Source organism: Erythranthe guttata, chromosome 13 (genome assembly GCF_056151865.1).
Source record: "Erythranthe guttata isolate IM_541 chromosome 13, IM_541, whole genome shotgun sequence".
NCBI classification, from domain to species: domain Eukaryota; kingdom Viridiplantae; phylum Streptophyta; class Magnoliopsida; order Lamiales; family Phrymaceae; genus Erythranthe; species Erythranthe guttata.
The window spans coordinates 10,404,190-10,422,998 of NC_142545.1; the positions used below are offsets into that span (position 1 = coordinate 10,404,190).

General features: G+C 36.4%; 1 pseudogene; it reads right to left on the reverse strand.

Moving 5' to 3' along the window:
* Positions 1-10,001: 10,001 nt before the first annotated feature.
* On the reverse strand, positions 10,002-16,944 carry LOC105961770 (uncharacterized; annotated as a pseudogene).
* Positions 16,945-18,809: the final 1,865 nt, after the last annotated feature.

The following is an 18,809-nucleotide window of genomic DNA, read 5'->3' on the forward strand; positions in this document are numbered from 1 at the left end:
TTCATGAATGCATAAGTCGATGTGTGATGATGGTTAATTCTTGTGTGTTATGTGGTTGTTTGTCACTTGATTGATATTTGTGATGTCTTGTGGTGTTTTAAATTTCTTATGGGTTATTGTGGAATATTGATACCTTTAGGAACTCAACCGAAATTCTAAATACTTCGGCCGTGCCATTTTGTAATTTAATAAAATAAATTGGGGAGATTAATGAATTACTTAGAAAGGATGAGAAAGGATACGGGGGGGCGGTATTCCAACCATAGATACTACAGTTGGGTGGTTTGATTCCACCGAAAACGGGCTCAGAATAATCTTCTTATTTTCTAAGTAACGGAGTTAATTTCTCATCGGATCCGATAAATTGAAAAAGCTTTCTTATGTACACGAATTTTGAATGCTAGAAATAGGCATTATATTTCATTTGTGTGGTTATATGTATAATATATGTAGTACGACCATACTTTTAAGTCTCGGTATCTTTCGAGATCCTTACTGAGCTTTGTTAGCTCATATAGATATTCTCCGTTAGCAGGTATTAGTACTACTCACTCCACCGGATTGGACTAGTCGACGGTTCGAGAAGCCGACTCCGGGTTTTTGGCTCGTATGGAGGATCTACTTATAATGCTTGTAGTGTTGTCTTTTGTGTACATTGTCCTTAGGACAATTACTATTTCCGTAGTAGCTCATGTGTATTATTATCCGTGGTAAAGGAGGCTAGCTCCTCCGATTATGGGCCCCTTTTTGTTAAACTATGGTCCATTTTTGTAGAATGAACATGTTGTTTGATTATGGACTCTAAACTCTTTTATTACTATGTTTTATCAAGGTGACACCACTTATAGTCTATATTAGGGATTAATCGAGTAGTTTAGATATATGTTCCTCCACCCCACTAAATCATTCGCCGAAAACTCTTCCGAATTCGACCCCGTGTTCAAGCCTTAGGTCACGTGATATATATATATATATATATATATATATATATATATATATATATATATATATATATATATATATATATATATATATATATATATATATATATATATATATATATATATATATATATATATATCTTCGCTAACCCTTGGAGTCTACCCATATATCTCAATACTTACATAATACCTTTAAAGCTTCCGTGCATGGCAAACCCTCTCGGTTTGCTATACGATTTCTAGGGGGTGTCACAATTTGACTGAGGATTCTTGTCCTTGATATCCTCTGTTGGTTGTGCCGAGAAACCTTAGAATTAAATATTCCAAATTTCGTTCTTCGTGTTTGTTTGCCAGACCTATTTGGTTTATATTTTCTTCTGCTCTTCCAATGTTCACTTACCATTGAACCAGCCATGGCTACAAAACTGTGAAATAAATAATAACTAAAAATTAATTACATGGTTTCTTATTCAAGATAAAACATTTATTGAGGGAAAATTATATTTTTCGTCCTCAAACTTTACCCACTTTTTCGATATTGTCCGTAAACATTTTCAAGTTACAATAGTGGTCCCTAATGTTGCCATTTTGAAACAATTTTGGTCCTACCGTTAGTTTTTGCTGTTAGTTTTGATTGAAAGTATGACGTGGAATTATAAATATTATTATAATTGATAAAAAAAAATAAAAATAAAAAATAGATAACCTACATGATCACCCACATGTTTCTTTTGGAGTTGCACCATAGCTCATTTAGACGTCGCCATGCACACTACCAGAGAACCATCTATTTACTGCAGGACACAAACATCAAGTACACACCCATTTTCACTTTGCAAGAGAATTACCAAGCACATAATTGACTCCCAAAAAACCAATTTCAAAACTCCCAGAATTAATAGTTGGTAATTCAGTGGTGTTGGAGTTATTTCGATCTTCACAAGAAAATCTCAAATTTGAACTAAAAAAAAAACACTGATTTAGAAAGTTTTTTTTTCTCAATTATTTCTTTATTTTTGGACTGAAATTTATCGTTCAATAATCCTTGTGCAGTTGTTTACGTAAAACGACACAACACACATAGATATACACACATAACCAGCATTGATAAACAAGATGAAAGTGATGAAAGATCTCAAGTGTTGGTCATGAAATACGAGAAACTAAGTCATCTCCACATAATCGCCATTTTCCCACTCTATTTTCTGAATCCTTTCGACAAAAGCTCTATTTTATGGCATATGGGAGACTAACTGCTTCATCTTTACTTTAGCTAGTTTGGATTGTTTTTTTTAGTTGTCGTTCTCTATAACTTAAAGCCCTTTTTAGTTAATAATGACTCCTATTTGAACATCCCGAACAAAATAGGTTTCATTATTTGCCACCAAAGTCTGAAACCAATATTATTGATCGATCATCTATTGAATATTATCAAAAATGGTTGTAAATATGAATTGAAATGAATTTTAATTTTAAACACAATTTAAATATCTAAAGAATGATGACAACGCTGGTTATTAATATCCAAAATGAGGCTTAAATTGTGCAAATTTAAGAATAAAATTCGTCTAACATATAATTTGCATCATCTTCTTCGCCACTTTGATATGAAAAACCACGAGAAGCCCAACAAAATTGAATATGCAAACAGGTCACCTCGAAAAATAGACAATCAACTCATATATGTTATGTCTTCGGCAAAATTCACATACGTATATATTCTCGTTTAATTGTTAGTAAATATACTTCAATCAATTTTTTCTAAGATTTGTTTTGATGTGTTAAACAACACAAAGTACGAGTAGGAGGGAACAAGGCAAAAGATCTAGGAGCGAGTTGATAATAAAACAACTACGTAAGGACTGTAATACGAGCTAAAAAAAGTGATCAGAGTTAAAGTTAAGAAATAGATAGGTGCGTGATATATCTTAGTCGGTTCTTCAGTGTATAGAAATGGAGAGTGGAGGAGTGTAGCACTGTGGAGAAATGGTTATGCTACGCCTAAAGCTACAAATCTCAATTCATTACCTTTTTAACAAAAACCATTGGCCACGTGTATTAGTTGTTCACATAAGTAGGTCCACATTTCAAGTCTACGTCATACTACCATCTAAACTAATAGCAAATCTAACGGTAGGACGAAAATTGTTTAAAAATGACATCTTAGGGACCACTATTGTAACTTGAAAATGTTTAGGGACAATATCGAAAAAGCGGGTAAAGTTTGAGGCCGAAAAATGTAATTTTCCCCATTTATCGATATACACGTACCTTTGCAAAAATAAAATTATATATATGTAAATATAATTACTGAGAAATAAATATACTAAAGGGGTGAGAAACCTTTTTTAGCATTGCTATTAATATTATATTAACACTATGAACAATTCGAAAAAAGCTAAACTAGCATCTCACAAAGCTATATGAGCATGAATATTCAATTACGTATCTAAAGAAATCATATCTGCTGCACAAGACAAGCCGTTTGAAGCAGTTTCAAACATTTGGTGATATTTATAACTTAAAGGAGTGAACTTACGAATGCTTCCGAGTTTTTTAATTCCTTCGATCCAATCCCAAATTTTGGAACACCATTTCTCGTCCTTGTCTCCAATATTCTAATTTTTTTTTTGTTCTAAAAATGTTTGGTTTAGAAACAGTAATTGTAAGAATTCCAGAACTTCCAATTCTTTGAAAATTCCAAAAATACCTCAGAAAAATCAAAATATTCCCAAAAGTAAATGTATTTAATGAATAATATTATGTATTACGTATTTCAAGTTTATTCTAGATTTTCAATTCTTAATTGCCCAATTAGCTTTTGAAGTCAATTTATAAGTTGTTTATAATATTTAGGCATACTATTTTTCTAAAAAATCTAATATTTACAAAACTAATTAAAAAATTTATAAGGGTGACAAGATTTCCAAAATTCCAAAATTTATGAAGCTTCTGAAATCAGAAAATGTTTTTAGATTTCAATTTTTTTGAATTGCAATTTGAACTTATTTTTCATTTCCGAAAAAAATAATATTTAATTATATATTCATAGCATAATGAATTAAATTTTCACTTCAAAAAAAATGTTAGTATTCAGAGCAAAAGGAATAAAATCTATGCTGATCTATAAGAAAATGGTTGATGTAATGATAAAAAGAAGTGCTCTGATGCACATCTTTTGGTTTTACGTTTTCAATTCCGTCACCACATCATAAATCCTTCCAGGATATTAAAAAAAGTGATACAAATCTATTAAAAAAAATCCCTAAAAACAAAGTGTAGAGTTTATGTCTAATAGTTGTGAAATCAGAAGGACCGCTAATCATACATGAATCATGGTTATATTGGTAATTGACGCCAAAAAAAAATTAAGGTAATGTGTTCAATTGAAAATAAATGTGATGTCACAAAAAAGTCAAATTTATTGAAAACAGATTGTATGGCATAAATAATTTACCAGATCATTCTTGGACAGGTGTCCAATGGGAAGGTTCCGGTTAGCTGGTCCTTAAAAAGATTCAAGACAAAGTGATTGCTTAGGTTATGAGCTCACTCTCTTAACATTGTCTAATTTACTGAATAAATAGCAAAGTGCAAGTTGTAGAGGAACAATCTAGACAACCAATATATATAGTAAAAAAAATCTCCTTTCATTTAATGGGACGATAAGATTTTATATATTACATATTAGAATGCCGTGGATATTAGAAAGAAGATAATGTCGAATTGAATGCACATGTAATCCATGGCTATAACTAGAAAATTTTCTTAATTATGAGCAACAACACCTTTACAAGTATCATGTGTAATATAGATGTTGTGAATTCGGGACAAAATCGATTGAAAATATAGTATCGATGCCAAAATTTTTAAGCGTGATCGTGCAATTTTATTTTGTTAAGATGGCAAAGTGCAAGATATGCATAGGTTCGGGAGGCAAAGCGTTATCTACCCAAAATTAAAACATAGTGTCTCTAAAAGAGTTCTATATTTTCAAAATTAATTTTCTTAAGTACTAGGTTGGCTAGTTAAGATGAATTGGGTGGGCTGCAAAATCAGAATACCTATTATATAATATAAAAAATATGAAGAGGGACAGGGATGAAGTCCACCGTATTCATAGTGTGCCTAGACCACTACATATATAGGTGCATGATGTTTGAAAAGGTCCTGAAAATACAAGTTCATTGCCAATAATATAAATACATTTTACATTGGAATGCCACATCTACAGGGGTAACTCGGAATGCCACGTATGATGTCCATAATCTTAATTTGTATGTGTGGCTTTTAATGAAGCCTGTCACTTTTTAATGATACTCTACCTAGGTCTCTTAACGTTCTTTAAACTGGATCATCCCCTATCGTGCATGAGTGTCGTGGACCATCTCGGTGTTGATTTTGAGCCCGTTGGGCTAGTTGTGTATAGTACCCTCTTCTCTATATTCCAAAATTGCTTTCATTACTCTTTCTTGACCTAATTCTTCCCTTGCACCCTCGTTTTACGTGTAATTATTCACCTGCGATCCCCCTTCCTTAGCACACTAAAAAAATCAGCATCTTGTTTAACTAGGTTACTCCTAGCACGCTTTCATTTTCTGTTATTTTTTTACTATATATGTTAAAGGTTGCAACTTCTTCTCTCTCATCCATCTCCCCATCCCACCTTCCTTATTCTACCCCGAAGCTATTTACCATTGACCATTTCCGCCCTTATCCCTCTTCCGGTGGTTTAATTTCCCTGGATATCCCTAACCTTTTTTATCACTAATACGCAACCTTCACTTTGCTCATTCATGGAGCTGCGTTAAGTACATCTATGAAATATTCCCGGAACTCTAGTAAGGATATCAATCTTCAAAAATCTATGATGAGTTTTTGTCCTTCGACTAGTCAAGAGAGGAAACATGTGGTTCATCAGATTCATGGTTTCCAGATTGTTGATCGCCATGAAAAATATTTGGGAATGCCGGTGAAAATGGGGACTGCAAGGAAGGAAAAGTTTCAGCTTTCTACGGGATCGTATATGAAACAAATTCAAGGGGTGGATTGCTAAGCAGTTATCTAAGGCGGCGAAGAAGGTGTTGATAGCGGTGCTCCAAGTCATCCCATCATACACCATGAGTTGTTTCATGCTTCCAAAGGGCATTATTTATGAGATGGAGGATTTGGATTCGGGAATATGCAATGTTTCAATACACTTTTACTTGCGAAGCAAGCTTTGGCTTATTTACGGTTCTATCAGTTATTTTGGTATGCATAAATTTTTTATGTTTTTCAGGTGTGTATGAGTTGAACCAATATATGAAAAAGGGGGGCATTGTTAAAATCCTATTGGATTTCTAGTAATTAAATTCTACCTGAATTGGTTCGCAGGTCTTGGAACCGTGCTACAATGAAGAAATATTTTATTATAGGACTTTTAATATTACTGTCACAAATATTGCTAGAGTTTTAGGAGATATTTGAATTATTAATTGATGTTGAAATCGGCGATCTCCTATATCTCTATATATATTATCCTACATAATTATGAAGTGGTTTGAATATAATGGGCTTTGTTTTTACTTTCAATAGGAAACACACATCATGGGGATATAAAAAAAAGAGCGGCTTCAGCGTATTACGTGTGCCTTTTTATCGAGAGAAGAGTTTAGAGAAAATATGTTTTTCCTCTCGTTTTTATTGCTCCATCGTGAGTACGTAATTTTCATATAAAATATCTCGGCTTTAAGTCTTTGTGGTGAACACACCAAGACTCAAGGATTATCGCATGTTTGGTTCTTCTATACAAAAAAACGATCGGTTCTTTGTGAGAGGGGCTTAACCAGATCTCGGGAGTAGATCGATCCGCCGACTGAGGGGATTCAGGGTTGAAGGAATTTCAATCGAGCAGAGAGAAGGCTGGCATAATGGGACTCACTAGTTTTGATTATTACACAAGGACGGCGTCAGGATAAAGAGGGAGACTTTAGTTTATTGTTAAAAGTCCCAATACTATGCTTGTAAAACTACAATAGTGAATATTCTATTTTGGAGATCCTCGTGGATGTAGATTACAATTGTATCTGAACCACATTAAATTTGTGTCTCGTTTATTTCTATTTTTACAAATTGTTACAACATTTTACGCAACAGTAATGAAAAAGTGAATTTGACACAAAAAATTTTATTTGCACAAAATAATTCTAACAATTCTTTTTTTTGAGCAATTTTGCCTAGATGATGTGGATCCTCTTGTGATATCTCCATGTTGTTGGGTTGAACTTCCTCCACCGTCCATCTTCAAGACTATCTTCTTATTTTAATTTGGGATTTTATGTACTTTATATTTTTTTCAACTTTTATCGGCTGATCTGAATGCGTTTGTGGTGTCTCCATGTTGTTGGTTCCTCCACTCTCCATCTTTAATATTTCCTTCTTATTTTAATATTATATATATATTTTGTTTTTGTAAATTTTACCCGATGATGTCGATCTAGGGATTAGAATCGAGCTGGCCATTTCTATGATCCCACTGTTATATTATGAGATGGATTTATCTCTCAGGGCAAGAGCAACATCAGCGGGCGGGTCTTCGTGAGTTGCCGATTGGGCCCGCCGCCAATGCGTGAGGTGCTGGAGGATTCCTTATATTTGACTGAGGATTCTTGTCCTTTATATCTTTTGTTGGTTGTGCCGAGAAACCTTAGAATACAAAATTCCAAATTTTGTTCTTCGTGTTTGTTTGCGAGACCTATTTGGTTTATATATTCTTCTGCTCTTCCAATGTTCACTTACCATTGAACCAGCCATGGCTACAAAACTGTGAAATAAATAATAACTAAAAATTAATTACATGGTTTCTTATTCAAGATAAAACATTTATTGATATACACGAATCTCAGCATAAACAAAATTATATTTATATGTAAATGTAATTACTGAGAACTAGATATACAAAAGGGATGAGAAACCTTTTCTAACATTGCTATTAATATTATAATAACACTATGAGCAATTCGAAAAAGCTTAACCAGCATCTCACAAAGCTATATGAACATGAATACTCAGTTACGTTTCTAAAGAAATCATATCGGCTGCACAAGACAAGCAGTTTGAAGTAGTTTCAAACATGTGGTGTTATTTATAACTTATGGGAGAGAACTTACGAATGCTTCCGAGTTTTTTAATTCCTCCGATCCAATCCCAAATTTTGGAACACCATTTCTCGTCCTTGTCTCCAATATTCTAATTTTTTTTTGTTATAAAAATGTTTTTGGTTGAGAAACAGTAATTACAAATAAGAATTCCAGAATTCCAATTCTTTTAAATTCCAAAAATACCTCAGAAAAATCATTTTTTTCCCAAAAATTAATGTATTTAATGAATAATAATATGTATTACGTATTTCACGTTTATTCTAGATTTTCAATTCTTACTAATCAATTAATTGCCCAATTAGCTTCTAAAGTCAATTCATAAGTTGTTTATAATATTTAGGCTAACTGTTTTTCGAAAAAATCTAATATTTACAAAACTAATTAAAAAATTTATAAGGGTGACAAGATTTCCAAAATTTCAAAATTTATGAAGCTTCTGAAATCGGAAAATGTTTTTATATTTCAATTTTTTTTAATTGCAATTTGAACTTATTTTTTTTCGAAAATAATTAATATTTAATTATATATCTGTTACAAAATGAATTAAATTTTCACTTCAAAAAAATGTTAGTATTCAGAGCTGTAGGAATAAAATATATGCAGATCTATAAGAAAATGGTTGAAAATGATAAAAAGAAGTGCTCTGATGTCTATCTTTTGGCTTTACGTTTTCAATTTCGTCACCACATCATAAATCCATCCAAATATTAAAAGAAGTAATACAAATCTATTAAAAAAATCTCTCAAAACAAAATGTAGAGTTTATGTCTAATAGTTGTGAAAGAAGAAGGACCGCTAATCATACATGAATTATAGTTATATTTGTAATTGAGGCAAAAAACAAAATTAAGGTAATGTGCTCAATTGAAAATGAATGTGATGTCACAAAAAAGTCAAATTTATTGACAACATATTGTATGGCATAAATAATTTACAAGATCATTCCTGGACAGGTCTCCAATGGGAAGATTCCGAACAGCTGGTCCTCAGAAAGATTCAAGACAAAGTGATTGCTTAGGTTAAAAGCTCACTCTCTTAACATTGTCTAATTCACTGAATAAATAGCAAAGCGCATGTAATAGAGGAACAATCCAGACATCCAATATATATAGTAAAAAATTCTCCTTTCATTTAATGGGACGATAAGATTTTACATATTATAGATAAGACTACCGTGGATATTAGAAATAAGATAATGTCAAATTTAATGCACTATTATCCATGGATATATCTGGAGAATTTTCTGAAATATGAGAAACAACACCCTTATAAGGATCATGTGTAATATAGATGTTGTGAATTATGGGCAAATTTTAGGTGTGAAAGTGCATTTTTTTTATTTTTTCTTTTGTTAAGATGGAAAAGCGCAAGACATGCATAGGTTCAAGCGGCAAAGCGTGATATGAACCACGCCAACCATGTGACGAGACCCGATAACAATACTTCGGTTATCAACTCCTGGACCGTCCAAAAGAAGGAATCAAAAGAGGGTGGAAACGCGACCCGTTGTCTATAAAGAGACAAGAACCTTGGTATGTGAAGACGCCACAATCAATTGTGGAAGATTGATTGATAAGTCGGGTGAACGTACAGAATCCTTCGATATGTTCGAAGAATTCTTAAAGAACTAGAGAGAATAATCTCACAATTTAATTAATGATCAAAGTTGTCTTTCACAATGAATAAGAAGGCATATATATAGCCCCCAAAACATATTCTTCAAGAAAGGAAAATAAAACCCTAAATCTACTTAATAAAGGCTCTAAACAAGTGACCCACGAAATTAAATAAGGCCTTAATAGAATAGGTCCATAAACACACTAATATGAGCTGATTAGAGATGAACACACGGATTTAAGGTAGGGTGGGCTTTGGTCTTCATCCTGCTTGCTCTTATTTGCTCAACTTGGACTGATCTTTAGCCCGGATGGTTCACACACTTGTCCGGTGACTCCGCCACTTGAATATGCATAATCCACCCTTGTTTATCACCATTGAATGAAGCTTTCTTAGTTAAGACATTTTGGATCAATGCGGCAAGCTTCTCCTTGAATTGCTTAGCTCGGCTCCTCATTACTGGTCCGGTTGGGACTTGGATAGGATCATCTTGCCAACTGTTGGTTAGACCTCCATCATTCCCCTCCTCTTGAAAAGGATTTGTCCTCAAATCATCACCTACATCAAAATAACTCAAATCAGCAACTTTGAAGGTGGTACTAACATTATAGTCACCTGGCAAGTCCAACTTATACGCATTATCATTCACTCGCTCAAGAACTTGAAAAGGACCATCTCCTCTCGGCAGCAACTGAGAACGCCTTTGTACTGGAAATCGTTCTTTTCTCATGTGCAGCCAAACCCAATCTCCAGGTTCAAAAATCAACTTGCGACGTCCCTTGTTCGCTTGTTTTGCATATTGTTCTGTTCTCCTCTCCATATTGAGCCTTGCTTTTTCATGAATCTGCTTCACAAGTTCAGCCTTTCTCTTTCCATCCAAGCTAACACGCTCAAATAAAGGTAGTGGAGTTAAATCCATTGGAGTTAAAGGATACCATAAACAATTTCAAACGGTGAAAACTTAGTAAAGGAATGAACAACTCGATTATATGCAAACTCAACATGTGGTAAACACTCTTCCCATGTTTTAATGTTTTTCTTGATAATAGCCCTCAACAAGGCAGACAAAGTCCTATTTACTACTTCAGTTTGACCATCGGTTTGTGGGTGACAAGTAGTAGAAAATAATAATTTTGTTCCTAGCTTACACCACAAGGTCTTCCAAAAGTAACTCGAGAACTTAGCATCACGATCAGAAACAATTGTCCTAGGCATGCCATGCAATCTAACAACTTCTTTAAATAACAAATCAGCAACATGCGACGCATCATCAGTTTTGTGGCATGGTATAAAATGTGCCATTTTAGAAAATCTATCAACGACAATAAAGATCGAATCCCTACCATGTTTTGACCTAGGCAAACCTAACACAAAATCCATAGAAATATCAATCCACGGTTCATTTGGAATAGGCAATGGTGTGTATAAACCATGGGGTTGTACTCGAGAATTAGCTTGACGACATGTAACACACCTACCACAAATTCTCTCAACATCTCTCTTCATGTGTGGCCAATAAAAGTATTCTTTCAGCATATGTAATGTCTTTTCGAACCCAAAATGGCCCATAAGACCTCCCCCATGCGATTCAAGCACAAGTAATTCACGTATAGAACACATAGGAATGCAAAGTTTATCTTCCCTAAACAAGAATCCCTCATGCCTATAGAACTTATAATATGCACCTTTTTCACATGCTTGATAAACAGTACCAAAATCAGCATCTTGAATGTACAACTCCTTAATTTGTTCAAAACCAAGTAATTTAACATTAAGAGTAGAGATTAAGGTGTACCTTCGAGACAATGCATCAGCCACAATGTTCTCTTTACCTTGCTTGTATTTGATGACATAAGGAAATGTCTCAATGAATTCCATCCATCGGGCATGCCTCTTGTTCAGCTTGTGTTGTCCCTTCAAGTGATTCAACGATTCATGATCCGTGTGAATCACAAACTCCTTAGGCCAAAGATAATGCTGCCATGTCTCTAAAGCTCGAACCAAGGCATAGAGCTCCTTATCATATGTCGGGTAGTTTAAGGCTGCCCCACTCAACTTCTCACTAAAATATGCAATCGGTCGTCCCTCTTGCATCAAAACAGCGCCTATGCCTACTCCGGAAGCATCACACTCGATCTCGAATGTTTTCGCAAAATTTGGTAGAGCAAGTAAAGGAGCTTTGGTTAACTTCTCCTTAATTAATTGAAAACCTTTCTCTTGCTGGTCCCCCCACTTGAACACAACATTCTTCCTTATCACCTTGGTCATTGGTGCTGCAAGAGTGCTAAAATCCTTCACGAACCTCCTATAGAAACCAGCAAGGCCATGAAAACTTCGAACATTCGCTACACTCATCGGATTTGGCCATTCTTGGATAGCTCGAACCTTTTCTTCATCAACCAGAATACCTTGTGCACTAACAACAAAACCAAGAAAGACAAGCTTATCCGTGCAAAATGTACATTTCTGCAAATTAGCATACAACTTCTCTTCCCTAAGTGCATGCAAAACGGATTTCAAATGCACAACATGATCATCCATATTTTTGCTATAGATAAGAATGTCATCAAAGTAAACTACAACAAATTTACCAATGAAAGATCTCAAAACATGGTTCATTAATCGCATGAAAGTATTAGGGGCATTAGTTAACCCAAACGGCATAACTAACCACTCATACAAACCATACATTGTTTTAAAAGCAGTTTTCCATTCATCACTCTCTCTCATTCTTATTTGATGATACCCACTTTTCAAATCAATTTTTGAAAACACACAAGCACCATGCAATTCCTCTAACATATCATCTAAGCGTGGAATAGGATGACGATACTTTACCGTTATATTGTTGATTGCTCGACAATCGACACACATTCTCCACTTTCCATCTGCCTTAGGCACCAAAAGTACCGGAACAGCACAAAGACTCATGCTCTCCCTCACTTGCCTCTTTCCATCAACTCCGTGACATGCCTTTGTATCTCCTTAGTCTCCTCGGGATTGCTTCGGTAGGCTGGTCGGTTAGGAATAGTGTTGGGTTTCGGGCACGCGTACGCAGCGGAAAACAAAAATTTATGCGAATTAAACGAGTTTAAAACACATAAGCACATGCCCGATAATATAAATCAATTTATTGCGTACCTTTGCGCTTCCAGCGAAATTAAATAACAACATACATGCTAATTTAATTAACCGAATTTAAATCAATTAACATGCTCGCGTTTAAACCAAATAACATGCTTGCAATGATTAAATCGATTACACGTAATCACATAAAATCATACAAAAGCAAACATGTATATATAGAGTTTAAACGTAAACGAAACAAGAACATTGAGTTCGTGTGTTTACCTCTTGAAGCGTGAGGTAGGAGCGCTTAGCAAGTCGAGATTGCTACGGAAACAAATCCGTACAATCGGGGCAGCAACGGTGCAGCGGCAGCAGCGGTGAAACGGCCACGGCGGCGCGTGAATCTCACGCGCGGTCTTCCGGGGCGGCGCGTGGGGTAGCGTGCGGCTTCGGCTCGTGCGCTGCTCCTCGATTCCTCGATCTTCGATCTTCCTCCTCTCGGATTTCACCTTGTATACTTCGATCTACTAAACACGTGGCACTAGACACGTAATAGTTAGAAAAACGGAAGAAAAAAAGAAGGAAAGAAACTACCGAAGCAATCGGCCGATTCCGGTGAGATTCCGGCGACGGCGCCGGTGACGGCCGCGGGTGAGAGGGCGAGAGAGAGAGAGGCAACGGCTGCTAGGGTTAGGGTTTTCACTTGTGTGTGCAAGACCTATAAATCTTGTATTTACAGTGTCTTCCATAAAACCCTAGCGGGCTTAAGTTGGACCGGGCCCAACAGCTTAAGTTCGCTAGTACTTTTACTTGCTCGTTTCTCTCAATCCAATGACCGAAAAATTGCAACGATTACATTTTCGGAATCATTATAAAGTCCTCGTCATTACGAGTGTCAATTCTCATTTTCCAACTTTCTAAAAGTGGAAACCCTAGTTCAGTGCACTTTCTAAATTTGGAAACTTCCCGATTTAGAAAGTCCACTACAACGCTCGCCTATTCTTTTCCTTTTCTTATTCTCATTCGTAATCCCAAATTACGAATGTTGGACTCAATCGTATTGACTTCCAATTATGCAAAGATAAAATATTTTATCTCTGACCGTTTATTCAAAGATCTCATGTGCACGAGCAGTGTGACCATCGATGGTTCAGGTGTAAGCTAGCCGTGGGCCCACAACTCTTTGTGGTCAAAACTCGTCCCTTAGAGTTACGATTAAGATAAAGCTCGTTTCACCTTAATCACCCAACAAATCAAGATTGGCGTCTAGCAACTACACGTCATGATTCCCTAGATACAAATGAAGTGACTGCAAGAACCTTCAGATATAGTTAACGTACAGTACAGTCCCTTCGATTCATATGTCCCGATCGAACTAGAGGCATTGGTTCATCGAGACCTCTTTATATGTTCGATGACGGTGCGATCGTTCCAAGTGTTGTAATCGTCACGTGCATGACTTAGAGAATCGAATTCTCTAATCATCACTTAGTCAGCTATGGCCAGAGACTTAGAATGATCACAAACTTTCAGAACACACAGGACATCCAAGACTATTCTAGCGATCGAATCCCCGACACAATGCACAGACCTCCCACTAGATTTCGGACTGCACGAACACTGGCCCTTGGGATGGTCCTCGGTGGAACTCAGGGACAGGTCACGATACAGCTGGTCCTCTAGTGAAGTCACGGTGATGTCTAGGTCATAAGGACTAATGGTGTACAACTTTACCATAGATATCTCTACTCGATTATTGGGAACCACTTAGAGATTTCTAGGGTGAGGGAGTTCAGTGAACTTGCCAACTTACGAGCACCCACTTATGCATGCCGATATCACAATACCGTTTACTGATGAGATGCAGTACACATACACTAAGTGATAGTCTTAATGGGAAAGGCCGATATCCTCATTAGTGGCGTAACCCTTCGACTAGGAACACGTTTAACAGTTATAATACTTAAGTAAATATCTCACGATCCTAACGATCAATTACTAGTACTTGTAATAACTGTAAGGACTATATCTGTGATTGTGACAAAGAGACAAAGATATAGAATGCCAAGGTGTTTTATCATTAATACGAATAAAGGTTCGTTTATTACAATAATAAATACGAAAGACCACAGCCACATGTTGGCTTGTTGGTCACCTACTCTAACAAATAGAAGCTCCTGGTACAAAGTCAATTTGATGTTCAATGCCTCGAATTGGTGGCAACCCCGGTGGCAGCTCCTCTGGGAATACATCATCAAATTCCTGCAAAAGAGAAACAATAGAACTAGGCAAACAAGAGTTAACGTTGTTAGTGTTCAAAAAGGCCACCTTGTACATAAGTACAATCATCGGCTGATTCGATCGCATAGCTCTCTTCACATCACTCGCCCTCGCATATAAACTTGTTTTTCCCTCTTCTTTTCTCTCATTGGCCGAACTCACTTTTTTATTTTCTCTCTTGTTTTTCTCACCCTCACTCTCTCTTTCTTTTGTACTCTCAATCATTTTCTTTTGATCACTCTCTTTTTGTAACCTCACTTGATCCTCAAGGACCTGTTGCGGCGTTAAAGGAACTAGAGTGATTGTTCCTTGGTTGAACGCAAATGAGTACTTGTTGGTGAAACCATCATGCTTGGCCCGTCGATCAGATTGCCACGGTCGACCAAGTAACAAGTGTCCAGCTTGCATCGGAACAACATCACACAGTACCTCATCTTCATAATTTCCAATGCGAAATAATACTAACACTTGCTTGTTCACCCTCATTTCTCCACTATCATTAAGCCATTGCAGCTTATATGGTTGTGGATGTTTGGTTATAGGCAGCCCTAACTTCTCCACCATCATAGTGCTAGCAACATTGGTGCAACTCCCTCCATCAATGATCATACTACACACCTTGTCTCGAACATGACATCTAGTGTAGAATATGTTTTCTCGCTGAGCTTCTTCATCTCCCTTTGCTTGCACGTTTAGAGCTCTCCTTGCAACCAAAAGTTCACCATGTGCTGCATATTCTTCTTCTCCATCATCCTCTTGTGGTGGTGTGGAATCCTACTTTTTTTCGGTCTCAAACCCACCATCATCACGCAGCAGCATAACTCTCTTGTTTGGACATTGGTTTGCTTTGTGACCCCGGCCATGGCATTTAAAACACTCTATATCACGATTCCGAGTTGTATTAGAATCGATTTTACCTTGGACTGCATGGTTGGTAGTGTTTTGCTTTGGCTCGAATTTGGGTTTAGTCATAGTTGGCTTCTCATCTTTGCTAACAACATTATGCCTCCAAGATGAATTTGAACTTGGGGCTGATCGTGGATTGTTACCCGCCACTTGAGCTGATTCTCAATCTTGATGGCCATGTGTACCATGTCCTCCATCTCAACATAGTGTTGCAACTCCACTATGTTAGCAATCTCTCTATTCAGCCCTGCCAAGAACCTTGCCATAGTAGCCTCCCGATCCTCCTCAATATTTACTCGGATCATTGAAATTTCCATCTCCTTAAAGTACTCTTCAACACTCCGATTTCCTTGCTTCAAATTCTGTAGCTTTTGATACAACTCTCGGAAGTAGTAGCTTGGCACGAACCGCTTTCTCATTAGGGATTTCATCTCGTCCCAAGTTGCCACTGGATTCTCCCTATTTCCCCTCCTATTCAACACTAATTGATCCCACCAAATGATGGCATAATCGGAGAATTCAATCGCTGCCAACTTCACCTTCTTGTGTTCCGAGTAATTGTGACAATGAAACAACAACTCCATCTTTCGCTCCCACTCAATGTAAGCTTCAAGATCGTTTCTGCGTTGAAACGATGGTATATTCACCTTTATGTTTCCCAAATTTTTATCCTCACGATTTCGAGCATCGCGAATCCTCGCTCCAAACCTTCGATTTACAGCAACGGAATGTTGGTCATCGAAGTCATCACTGTAATACTCATCCTCTTCTTCCCTAGCCTCTCTAGGTGGAGCTTGTCCTCTCCTTTGCACGTTAGGAATGGTTTGAGGAAAATCTTGCTTTGAGTTTTCCATTTGATCCATCCGCTCATGAATCTGCTCCATCTCTTCCCTCACGAATCTCTTCATCTCACTCATCAACGCCTCCATCATAAACTTTGGATCAACCTCCCTATGCGTGTCTTCCAAATTTGTTTGATTGTTAGACATGATTCCTGCAAAACAATGTTAGAAAGAAAATATGGACCTCACACACTCCCTTACGTGTTTCACTCAATAAATGGATATCGCTCAAGTTCACTCGTGTTTGCACACAATCAATTTTGGCTTTTACCCTCTTATGAACTCACCACTCTTGCATTTTTCCTCTCAAATTCTGAATAGCCCCAATCAAACTCACCCAACAAATATCAGAATTTTCAGCAACAGTTCACCACGAATTGTCAGGAATTGATATAGAAGATGAAACATGAACTTGAATCGAAATAGAATATGAGCAGAAATTAATGACCTTTGGATAGTCACGAGTAATTTATTTTGTTTGAATTTCGAAATTAATATTATAAGAAACAAAATAGTGTAGGAAGGAAGTATATATGGAGTAGAAGACAAAGATATTCAAGGATCCCGAGGATAGGAAACAAAATATACCCTTCCTAACTTAAGATGCAGTATTCGGATCCTTTTCCACTACTTACAATACCAACAAGGAATTATTCCTTTCAAATAATTTCGATTTTTGCTTATTTTCCTTTTTTTCGGAATTTTTTTTTTTTTTTGACAATAGACTCAAGACGAACAAGATACTAGACGAATTTAATAACTCAAGAACAGATTTGATGATGGAAACAAAACAAAAGAAGAAAAGATGACACTAGAAGGGAAGAAAGATATGGAATACGGAAAGAAACGAAACAAAAACAGCAAAAGACTCAAAGGATAGACGAAACCTTCTTGGAAGATGGCTCTGATTACCAAATGATATGAACCACGCCAACCATGTGACGAGACCCGATAACAATACTCCGGTTATCAAATCCTGGACCGTCCAAAAGAAGGAATCAAAAGGGGGTGGAACCGCGACCCGTTGTCTATAAAGAGACAAGAACCTTGGTGTGTGAAGACCCCACAATCAATTGTGGAAGATTGATTGATAAGTCGGGTGAACGTACGGAATCCTCCGATATGTTCGAAGAGTTCTTAAAGAACTAGAGAGAATAATCTCACAATTTAATTAATGATCAAAGCTGTCTTTCAAAGTGAATAAGAAGGCATATATATAGCCCCCAAAACATAGTCTTCAAGAAAGGAAAATAAAACCCTAAATCTACTTAATAAAGGCTCTAAACAAGTGAGCCGCGAAATTAAAGAGGGCCTTAATAGAATAGGCCCATAAACACACTAATATGAGCTGATTCGAGATGAACCCACGGATTTAAGGTAGGGTGGGCTTTGATCTTCATCCTGCTTGCTCTCATTTGCTCAACTTGGACTGATCTTTTGCCCGGATGGTTCACACACTTGTCCGGTGACTCCGTCACTTGAATATGCATAATCCACCCTTGTTTATCACCATTGAATGAAGCTTTCTTAGTTAAGACATTTTGGATCAATGCAGCAAGCTTCTCCTTGAATTGCTTAGCTCGGCTCCTCGTTACTGGTTCGGTTGGGACTTGGATAGGATCATCTTGCAAACTGTTGGTTAGACCTCCATCAAAGCGTTATCTATCCAAAATTAAAACATAGTGTCTCTAAAAGAGTACTATTTTTTCAAAATTAAATTTTCTTAAGTACTGAGTTGGCTAGTTAAGAAAAATTGGGTGGGCTACATAATCCGAATACCTATTATATAATCTAAAAAATATGAAGAGAGGCAGAGAAGAAGTCTACCCTAGTCATAGTATGCCTACTCCACTGCAATATATATACGTGCATGATGTTTGAAAAGGTCCTCAAAATTCACGTTCATTGCCAATAATATAAATGCATTTTATAATGAAAAGTGAAAGAATGGACAATCTATTTACAATACAAGATCAAAGGGAAAAAAATTATGAAATATCTTCTTAATCAAA